General features: G+C 37.9%; 1 protein-coding gene across 6 annotated transcripts in view; it reads right to left on the bottom strand.

Annotated features, from left to right (window-relative positions):
• The window catches only part of LOC143024814 (transient receptor potential cation channel protein painless-like), a 181,902-nt gene that overhangs the window by 41,099 nt on the left and 130,803 nt on the right, over nt 1-10,000 (bottom strand). Inside the window, exon 1 of one of the 6 annotated variants that reach the window (XM_076184047.1) lies at nt 8,863-9,204. The exons of the other annotated variants lie outside the window; for them this stretch is intronic. The gene's annotated coding sequence lies outside the window, so the exon portion shown is untranslated. Of the gene's footprint in view, nt 1-8,862; nt 9,205-10,000 lie in introns of those variants that run through there. 6 annotated transcript variants of the gene reach the window in all.

Below are 10,000 nucleotides of genomic sequence, written 5' to 3'. Positions count from 1 at the left end.
AAGCAAGAAGTGAACAACAAATTCCAAGAATTGACACAAAAGATCGAAGAAAACTTAGGTGGGGACAGTATCCAGGAAATTAAGAAGTGGAAAGAAAATATTGAAAATAAAGAAATTGCTTTCAAAGAAATAGTCAAGCAGCAAATGCAAGATAATGCAAAAGACACAATCATTCAAGTGATTAACGAAAAAGCAAACTGGGTCAGGGACACAGTAGATAGGAAGAAATGTATTGTGGTTTATGGGCTTAAAGAAAAACAAGGATTGGCGAGGTACATGAGAGAAAAAGAAGAAAAAGAGACAGCAGTAGAAATCCTTAATGAAATTCAGGGGGGAGATAGTGATTCAGGCACAGACTTAGAAGAGACTTACAGAATTGGTCGCTATACTAAGGATAGGAATCGACCTCTAAAGATAAAACTAAGGTCACAAGTGGTAGTAGAAGACATATTTGAAAAAGTAGGTAACTTGGCAAAGAGTGAAAAATACAATAAGATATGGATAAAAAGAGAAATGAGTACTGAGGAATTAGAAAAAGAAAGGGCGCTAAGAGAAGAAGCAAAGGAAAAAAACTTGAAAAGATCGGAGACAGAATGCAAAGAATTCCAGTGGAGAGTAATAGACTTGAGATTAAGACAATGGCGCTTCAAAACGAACAAAACAAGGGAAGAAGAAACCAGGGAGAAGGAAGAAAATTAAAAGTGGCCTATACCAACATTGACGGACTAATTTCGGGACTGAACGAACTCAATGATTATCTGTTAGAAGCAAAACCAGACATAATGGGAATTGTAGAGACTAAACTAAGAGGTGAAATACCATCCACTGTTATCGGACAAGGTTTATACAACTACTGGATAAAAAACAGGGACAAGAAACAGGGAGGGGGAATCATGTTCTTGGCCAAGAAAGACCTAAAGGTGACAAAAATTGCAGAGGGCAAAGGTAATGCTGAATTGATCATGATAAAAGTCGAAGGCAAGAATATGAAGAGTAGAAAGTTTGTGGTGACTTATGTGCCTCCAAAAACAAGCGCTTGGAAAGAAATTGAACATAAAAAAATGCTAGATGACACAAGAAAATCACTCAATGAGATACTAATGGGTAAGGGTAATCTGGTAGTTATGGGGGACTTCAATTGCAAAGAAATTTGTTGGGACAGCATGACAGTGCAAGGAGGAGATGACTCGTGGGGCAATGTACTGCTAGATATGACCATGGAGTACACAATGACCCAATGGGTCCATGAAAACACAAGGTACAGAAATAATGAAGAGCCATCGAAACTAGATCTAATATTTACAACAGAGCCTGAAATAGTGCATAAAGTCCAGTATGAGACACCAATTGGAAAGAGTGACCATGTACTCATCGAAACTATACTAAAGGAAGAAATAGACATAGAGAGGAACGAAAAGCATAGGAAAGGAAGACTGAGGTACAACAAAACAGACTTTACAAAACTAAAGACATTCTTCCGGAATGCAAACTGGGAAATATTTTACAGGGAAGAAACAGCAGTGGAAGAGAAATGGAATATATTGATGGAAAACTACAATGAAGGGGTAAACAGGCATGTACCAAGACAAAAGCGAGAGAGAGAGTACATTAAATGTTGGTTCAACAAAAGATGCAGTGAGGCAAAAGACAGAAGGGACAAAGCTTGGAAAAAGTGGAGAAAAGACAAAAAACAAAGCAAATGGCAAATTTTATGTTAACTATAGAAATGAGTATGTTAATGTGAGAAGAGAGGAGAAAAGGAACCATGAGAAGGATATTATAGACAAATGCAAAGAGCAACCCAAACTATTCTATCGGTATGTGAATGGTAAACTTAAAAACAAACAGGAATTGGTGAAACTATGCCAAGGAAACATAGAATACACAGAAGATTTAGAGATGGCCGAAGTCATGAACAATCACTTTAAATCTGTTTTCACCAGAGAGAAAATACCGAATTGTGACATAGACAAAAACAAGAAATCTCCCCTCATGAATGAGTTTACAGCATCACTAAAGGAAATATCAGAACATTTATCAAGGCTGGATGTCAGAAAATCACATGGCCCGGACGGTATTGCAAATTGGATTCTAAAGGAGTGCAAAGAAGAACTAACAGACAAAATACACATCTTAATAAACAGCTCACTCAAAGAAGGAAAGATACCCGAGGACTGGAAAAACGCTAACATTGTACCAATACACAAAGGAGGAAACAAAGAAGAACCCACCAACTATAGGCCAGTATCACTAACAAGCACCATTGCCAAAATTTGTGAGAAAATAATCAAGAATAGATGGGTAAAAACATCTGGAAGACAATGACATATTAAACCCAAGACAATTCGGATTCAGACAAGGAAGATCATGCTCCACAAACTTAATATGCTTTTACTCAAGACTAATAGACATAGTGCAAGAAAGAAATGGATGGGCTGATTGTGCATTCCTAGACTTGCAAAAAGCCTTTGACAAAGTACCACACAGAAAACTACTAAAAAAACTGGAACACATAGGAGGAATACAGGGAAACCTACTAAAATGGATAGAGGACTTTCTGACTGGTAGAAAGATGAGAGTAGTGCTCAGAGAAAAATATTCAGACTGGAAAGAGGTGATCAGTGGAGTACCGCAAGGATCTGTGCTGGCACCAATAATGTTTGCTATCTATATGAATGACATGGATGAGGACGTGAACTGCTACATGAGCTTCTTTGCCGATGACGCCAAACTGCTAAGGAAAATAGAAACTGATGAGGACTGTGAAGCACTGCAAGAAGACCTAAATAGGGTATGGAACTGGAGTCAGAAATGGGAAGTGGACTTTAATACTAAGAAGTGTAGCATAATGGAGTTTGGAAAAAGCAAAAACAGAATATCAGGAAAATATACAATTGGAACCAAAGAAGTAAAGAAAGTAGGATCCGAAAAAGATTTGGGAGTAATTATCACGAACGACCTGTCCTATGATATACAGATTAACAAAATTGTCGGGGAGACTTACAATTTGCTAAGATCAATAAAAGTGGCGTTTACATACTTGGACGAAGACATGATGAAAAAAATATTGGTTACATTGATAAGGCCTAGATTAGAGTATGCAGCGACATTGTGGTCCCCCAGTACCAAAAAGAATATAAAGAAAATAGAAAGAATCCAAAGAGCAGCTACAAAAATGGCACCTGCACTTGCAAACCTATCATACGAAGAGAGATTGGCTAAACTGGAGTTACCGACACTGGAGCAAAGAAGAGAGAGAGGTGACCTATTGACCATCTACAGAATCATGAAAGGCACAGAGGTACTCGATAGTGAGAACTTACTTAACTGGGACAAAAGAAACACAAGAGGACATGGAAAGAAAATAAAAAAACATAGCTATAGAAGAGAACTGAAGAAAAACAGTTTTCCTCATAGAGTTTTGGACACTTGGAACAAACTGGACAATGAAATAGTATGCGCAAAAACCATTCATGAGTTTAAAAACAAACTAGACACTGCAAGATACAAAGGCGGGACAACACGAGCATAGCTCCCCTTCCCGCAAAATACAACTAGGTAAATACAACTAGGTAAAATACACACACACACACACACACACACACACACTCACACACACACTCACACACACACACACACACACACACACACACACACACACACACACACACACACACACACACACACACACACACACACACACACACACACACACACAAACACACATATATATGTATATATATATATATATATATATATATATATATATATATATATATATATATATATATATATATATATATACATATATTCATATATATATATATATATATATGTCAGGACTCTTGTAAGAGACTCGTGGCCCTCAAGTAACCGGCAACAACCACCAGACGGGCCCATAAGTCACTTAGGGAAGAAATATTGTGTTGTTGTCTGGTGATACTCAGTGCGGGGCAGTGTAGGGTGAGGTATTCAGTGGCCGCTGTGATGATTGTATCTGTGTTGGTACTGTCTTAGGGCTGGATTGTGGCCTGAGTGCAAGCGTGTGGTTCTTGGCTCTCTTCAGATGGATTTTGTTGTGAGATTAATATTAAGTGGAAGGATGATGGAATATCAAGTTTGGTGGTCTGTCTTGAAGAGATTGTTTTGTGATTTGGGTGTGATTTATTATCATAATTAATATTACTACTACTACTAGTACTAGTACCCGGACGACTAGGTAGCATAACGATTCCTGAGCCTGCGTGCTTCAGGAACGTGACCTCTGACCCGGGGTGTGACCCGGGTTGACCTTCGCACTCTCCCGTGACCTCTGCTCTCGTACCCCTTCCCATCTTTATACTTTTTTTTTGTTCAACTCATCTCCTCTCATCCTGATTCTATTCCTGCACTTTTACTTTCGCGTACACTCGAATCTGACATATATATCGACGCTATGTTAATATATAGTCCGTAGTTCAGCATTTGGTATATTTCTATAATCATTAGTTACCTTAAAATCAAAGTATTTTTGTACATAAAATTGTGTTAATACAATAACAACTAAATTTTTATTTGCATAGTTCTGACATATCACAGCTGACACTTTCATTTCAAAATTTCATCTTGTATCCGTTTCTATCCCTTACTTTGAAAAGCAAAGAAGGATAGATGGCTGGGTTGATTCTACCACAATTCTCTATCATATTGGCATAGATACCTTATGTAAGGTATTTGAATAAGGATATTGATTATCATCAGCATTACAATTATTGATGCTATTATCATCATCATTACTATTACTATTATTTGTACTATTATTGCCATTATTACTATTTTCATTGTCATTAATACTGTTATCAATATCATCATTATTACTATTGTCAATATCATGAATACCATTATCAATATCATCATTATTATTATTGTCATTATCATTAATACTATCATATATATCATCATTATTACTATTGTCATTATCACTATTGTTATTATTACCATCATTATTATATATTTTTCTTATTCATTTTCCTCCCTTCCACTGTACATGTCACAGTCACGCTAAGCTCCAGCCCAGAGTTATTCCCATTTTAGCCCCGGGGTATGATGCTGCCGCCCCTAGTCACGTGACCCGTGCCTCCCCCTCACGCTCTCTTCTCCCGACCAGATCATCCTCCCTTCCTTAGTCCCTCACTTCCCGATCCTCTAGTCACTGCACACGGCATAGCATGTACGCGCATGCGCACATGCGCGTAGATATTTCTGTCGGGCTTACAAATCATTAGCAGCAAGAAGAGAAATCTTTGATAGCAGGTCCCTTTTATAATTAAATAACTGACCCACTACCCTGATCTAAGTTGGTTTAAGTTAACCGTCTTCGACATATTGTCGAAAATCATCGTGGAACGTGAAACGTGGTACGGGAAGGGAACCAAAATAGCCGAAGACAGGGAAGGGACCAACTGGGAACGAATTCTATTCTTGGGTATTGGCGTGACCATTCACATTTTATAAGAAAATTCATTTCCTTAAATAGAAATGAAAAATCACTGAAGTGTCATTGATGAATTAAATCAAAAGGCGAACAAAATTACATACATAAGTGAAAATTTATATTAACATCAAACAAGTAATAAATAACTAAATAAATATATAAATAGGTAGATTAGTGAATATATGAATAAATAAACTAATGAATGAATAAGTAAGACAAGAAGCAACGAGACCACACTAAATTCCACTAATTTGCTTACTAACATCACTAAAACTTTTATGAAAAAAAATGCTTTAGAGAAAACAATAGTCACAATACTGAGATCTAAACAGATATTACCCACTCGCCCCTATGGACCAGAATCACGAGAGAATATTTTATGATTTGTGAATAATCTCCATTAAAAAACGAATAATAATACATACATACATATATATATATATATATATATATATATATATATATATATTTATATATATACATACATATATGTATATATATATGTATACAAGTATATGGTCACACGAAGAATCGTCACCCCAGACTTCGACAGGGTGACAATTCTTCATGTGGACCATCCTGGGTTTACGATTCTTCGGTTGTATAAGTTGATGGCAATAAGCATAACCCTCATTCAACCTAACCTAACCTAACGTAATCTTTATTCCACTGTTGATATTCGGCGTACTGGGGTGACAATTCTTCAGGTGGGATCTCATGGGGTGACGATTCTTCGTGTGGGCGTTCTGGGGTGACAATTCTTCAGGTGGGCGTACTGGGGGTGACAATTCTTCATGTGGACGTTCTGGGGTAACAATTCTTCACGTGGGCGTTCTGGGGTGACAATTCTTCATGTGGGCGTTCTGAGGTGACAATTCTTCATGTGACCCTATATATATATAAATATGTATATATATATATATATACATATATATATACATATATATGATTATGTGTATACATATATATATATGTATATATATATGTTGAGGCATTGTGACAGGTTGGTGAAGGTGGGTGAGGAAGACATAAATCAGAGTCCAAGTTTATTTCTGACTAGTTTCGCACAAATAGGTTTATTCAGAGAAGCCTATTTGAGCGAAACTAGTCAGAAATAAACTTGGACTCTGATTTATTTCGTCCTCACCCACCTTCACCAACATATATATATATACAACATATACAATATATATATATATATATATATATATATATATATATATATATAATATATTGTCCATTGTATTAAAAATTAGAAACCATTGAACAACCAAATGTAACCCACCTCCAAGGAGGGAACGCGGTCTTACTCAGACTATGTATACCGCCAGCTTCACTCCAGAGTCACATTCCTCTGAAGAAGCATAGAGCGAAACCGGTCAGGAATAAAATCAGGAGCTCGGAACTAGACCCGTGACTTCTTTTTCCACCTTCATCAACATACATATATATATGAATATATATGTATATATATACATATATATATATATTATATATATGAATATATATGTATATATATACATATACTTTCATATATATATATATATATATATATATGTATATATATATACATATATACATATATATATATATATATATATATATATAAATATATATATATATATATATATATATCCTTTGACTTGGCTACCTCCCTTATAATTGAGAAAAAAAAATCTTGGTATATAAGAAGAGAGATAATTGTTCCCAAGGATAGAAGCGCTGGTGGAGACAAGTGGGTTGGCTCCCTTCCCTTCCGGGTGGTCCTTTCCCTGTTTATGCTGTTTGTCGTCAGGCGACTTTATTCACCCTCGTTACGAACGCCCCTCCCTCCCTATTCTCGGAAGCGAAAGGGTTATGTGACGTGATCAGTGACGTCATAAGAGGTATTGATGACGTCACTGGTAGGCATAGTGCCACCAGTGCCAATATTAACGGTTGACAAGGGTGATGTTAGATCTATATTTATCTATTTATTCTATTTGTTTATTGGTTCGTTTATTTTTCATTTTAATTATTTATTAATTTATTAATCAATTAATTGATTAACATACTTATCTTATTTATTTATTTATTTATTTATCTGTTTATTTATTTCTTTATTTCTTTATTTATCTTATATTTATTTTTAGCAATCGCGCCATCTTCGAAAAATTGACAATGCAGTTCGTAGGTTCTCTGCCAAATTGACTTCCGTCTCACGGCCCTACCGACCACACCCTAATGCCGATAAATTAAGAGTCGTAAATTACGATGTCGTATCGTTGTGTCGTAGACGCTGACGACTCGTACGACCCAGACATCTAGACAAGATTGTCAACAAATAGTACGACTTGACATCTGCAGTCACGCAAACGTGATTATAACATCGCTTTATTCCATATGAAAAAGAAAAAAATCACATTATTTTACACAAAGCTCTCGCACTAACAAATGCAGTGTTCAACACTAGGTTTAGTACTAGCATATGTAGATGCAGTTTATATAAAAAATATCCACTTTTTTCCTTGTCTTTTATCCTTAACTTATCATATCTGCACCTTTAAAAAAAACATTTATCTCCGTCAATGACGATTAGCCTCCACACCTAAATTCTTTTCACTAAAAGATCATTAGCTACTAACAAAATAAAAGTCTTCTTCCTCCGTGGACATATCTCATTTTTTGGGAGAACAAGTCCACGCCAAACGCCCGTCCTGTTCCGCGCGCCGCTGGATCATCCTTTGGCTCCTTGACCGCTCCTTTAGGGGGTTGTATCGGCAACGCTGTAAGCTTTATCAAGGCTCATGGCAACAGGTGGAGTGACGTCAGCATTACGTCATCGATAGAGAATGCTCTCCCCCATGTACCTTTAAAACGGGTCGAATTAAAGCGAATTTTCTGCGCACAAACCGTTGCAAACTCCCCAAGAAGGGGCGACGAGGGGTGAGATGAATTTCTCAATATTTTACTCAAATTTAAAGCTAATGAGACGAAATTTCGTACATAAGACGATGAAGCGTCGGTCTTTGACCTTGAGGTACTCGGAGCGTGAAAGCACCTTTTATTCTGCAAAGACACCCGTATTTCTCCTTCATTCGCCCCTTTTCTTGCTGGTTTTGCTGCGCCAAGATATTTTGATTTTGCTCAAATAATAAGAGATACAGAAAAGGGAAAGCTAAATCCGCCATTGTGGCTCATACTTTGTGCATCACTGAGTCACGTCCTACCATAATCTTGATAAACAGATTTCACCACTAAGACTTATAACCACTTTTACACTAACTCTGACACAAGAGAAGGGGACCTCTTGGACCCAATAAACACAAATTTTTTGTTTAAAAACGCTCTGAAACCACCTTAAAACATGACACTAAAATGGGTAACACTCAACTCGAAACATGACTGACCTTCACAGATTTCCTTAGTAGGCTGGTGGTGGAGAAGCCCTGGTCACTGGCGCTTCAATCCCACCCTGACCACCTTGAGGCAGATCACTTGCCCCTGTCAACACTCGATCTACGTTTTGACGACGATTTCCGATCTCGAAAATGCTCGAAAACGATAAGGAAAGCACTGGAAACCCCTCCACCCCCACAGTCCGGGAAAGTGTCCAACCTCGAAGGCTCTGCACGGCCAACTGGCGAGAGAGGAGCGCATGCGCTCTTGTGCGCTGTGATGCGATGCACATCCCTAAGACACTCTTACCGCGCTTTCCTTTGAACTGCTAAGAAACTCTTTCCGTGAGATTTACCAGCATAAAAATGAACCCTGCAGGCTCAAAATCACCTCCCCCGTAGGGAAAGATGGTTTATATATGATCATAAGAGCATAGGAGCATTTGGTCCATTAATAGATATGACTAACTTTCTTGAAATATCGAACTTTTGAAAGAAAACACTGGACGAGGACGTCCCTCTCCTTTGGCACAAACGACCCATCGAGGTAGAAATATCTCCTTTTAATACCCTTTGCTGCTGTTCTCTCTTTCGAGGGATGTATGTCCCAACAAATACCTGTTTTATAACTCAAGTCCCTGTTGAATGATATCTGTTTCAACCTGTTTCTTAGGCAGTATTTGTGACATTGTCAAGTGAAGTCACCCCGGCCACTTTTGTCACACGACCTCCCTTCCTCCCTCCCTCCCTCCATGCACGATACGAGTGACATAAAGAGCACTAAGCGTCCGTGGCTCTCCTCAGAGCGACACTCAGCGTACTGACGAGCTCTGACACACATGACACAGAAGTAGCTGACACAGAGATGACGCAGGACTGTCTGAAACACACGGATTTTGTCTGCGTCCATTTGACTGTTGATTAAGATGCGCACGACAAACAGCACTTGATGAAGTATCTCTGTGTGTTTGCTTGTGTGTGTGTGTGTGTACGTGTGTGTGATTCACCACCATGGTCTTGGATCACGCGTTGGACTCGTGATCAACAGCTATTTTCCTTCCGGAAGAGAGCTCAGAGCTCATATATGACAGATCTATGGGTAATGCTGTAACCTTACACACACACCCAACGAGAGTTGGAGTAACAACCC

This window comes from Oratosquilla oratoria, chromosome 4 (assembly GCF_046742065.1).
Source record: "Oratosquilla oratoria isolate Oo_2021 chromosome 4, ASM4674206v1, whole genome shotgun sequence".
Lineage (NCBI taxonomy): Eukaryota > Metazoa > Arthropoda > Malacostraca > Stomatopoda > Squillidae > Oratosquilla > Oratosquilla oratoria.
This window is presented reverse-complemented; position numbering and strand designations above follow the sequence as displayed.